We start from the raw sequence: 2,500 nt of genomic DNA on the forward strand, positions 1-2,500 counted from the left end.
CTCACACTCACACACACACTCACACACACTCACCACACACACTCACTTACACTACCACAGGCCTCTCACAAACGCTCACTCACCTCACACTCAAACACTCTCACACACACACACTAACCACACAGACACTCACTCACACCACACACACACCCACTAGATATAAGCAACCCACACAATACTCCACACCCTCACACACACACACTCACCTCCCACACACACACACACTCACACACACACACCCCCCAACCACCCCAACACACTCACACTCACACACACACTTACATCACTCACACACACACTCACACACCATACAGATCCACTCCCTCACTCACACACAACTCACTCACACACTCACACACTCACACACTCAATCTCACACACTCATCCTCCCACACCCCACACACTAAGTCATACCATACACACACACACACACACACACACACAATAACACCACACACACCACACACACACTACCCACACACACACACACACACACCGACACACACACACCACACACTCCACTCTCAACACAAACACATACATAACCCTACCCACCCAACCCACACACACACTCAGGACACAAACACACAACACACACACACAGACAGACACTCACCTCACACACTCCACTCTCACACACAAACCACACACCACACACCTCTATCAAACACACAAACTCTGACCACAATCCCCACCCACACACCACACACCTCAAACACACACCCCAACTCACACACACACACACACTCACACACACACACACACACACACACATCACAAACACACAAAGACATCCGCAGACACACACACACACACACACTACTCTCCACACAACTCACACACACGACAACTCCCCTCACACACACTCACACACACTCACACACACACACAGCACACACACACACACTCTCACCACACACACAAACGCAGCCACTCTCTCCACACACACACACACACAGACACACTCACACACACACTCTCACACACTACACCCTACCAACCCATCAAACACTCCACACACACACCACACAACCACACACTCTCAAACTCACACACAACACACAACCTGCACAGACACACAAAAATAAACACCATACTCACACACACACACACCCTCTCCACACACACTCACTCACCACACTGACACTAACACACACAAACACACACACACACACACACACACACTCTCCCACACACTCAACACACAGCAGAACATAGTGCGAGGTTGTGTGTGTATTGGTGCACATCTCATCCTAACTTATACATCAATATATATGTCTACCTCCATCTAACTCTAATATCAAAATAAATATCATCTCAAAATATATATATAAATAACTCTCTACCAGTGTGTGTGTGTAAGTCTATAATACTATGCATATCTCTATCTTAAATATCGCTCTCTATTCAAGCTAAATCAATCCTATATATATATACTCTACCTAAACAATCTCTATATCTCACTATAAATCTCTATATCACAATAAATACTATATAAACCTATCTATATAACTATCCATACCTAAAATATACTCTATACAATCTTATAAACAAAATAACTTTCTCTATATATAACTCACAATAACTACCTTTGTGAGTTATATTCTAAATCTCTCTGCCTCTATCTAATCACTAATCTCTATCTTCTATCTCAAACATCTATCTATAAAATACCAACCCTACAATATAACTACTATATCAATATATATATAACTTTTTTTTATCTCAACTTATAATGACTATATCTATATAATACCTATAATATCTCTACTCTATACAAAAATCACTCATATAAATATATTCTACATATATCTACACACTCATCAAGGAGCTCTCAAAGTCTACTGTATATCTAACCTCTGTATCTACTCTCACACACACAATCTCTCACTCAATCTATCACACATCAAACCTATATCACACATCACACTATCTGCTAAGCCACCCACCCACCTCCATCATCTTCTCTCACTATCTCTCAATAAACTCTCATCTATCACTCTCCAACACAACTCTCTCAGTGGTATGATAGATGTGTAGTGATGTGTGGTGATAGTGATGTGAGAGTATCTCATATATAACACACACTCTAAATCACTCACTAACTCACTAATCTCTATCTCTATCTCTCTTTATCTATCTATATCAACTAAATCTATATAATATCTAAAAAACTCCAACTATATGATAAATATCCATAAATATCTCACTATTCAATCTATCTCACTCTATACTATCCTCACCCCACCTCTATAACTGTATTATATATAGTCTAACTCACTCACTCTCACACAACAATCACACACACATCTCAAACCTCCAACTCCGGACTGAGTGTTTGTAGTGTAGATGTGTGGATGTGTGTGAGTGACACCCAAGATCTCTCTATAAACCCTGTGAGTAGTCTTCCTCTACAGTATCACACACACTCACTCACACTCTAAGACACCTCATCACTCTCCAAACTAACATCTATCTACTGTGTGTGTGTGAGTGTGTG

The sequence above is a fragment of the Penaeus japonicus genome, unplaced genomic scaffold, assembly GCF_977035675.1.
Source record: "Penaeus japonicus unplaced genomic scaffold, GWHDUDI00000001_assembly GWHDUDI00000003, whole genome shotgun sequence".
Classification (NCBI taxonomy): domain Eukaryota; kingdom Metazoa; phylum Arthropoda; class Malacostraca; order Decapoda; family Penaeidae; genus Penaeus; species Penaeus japonicus.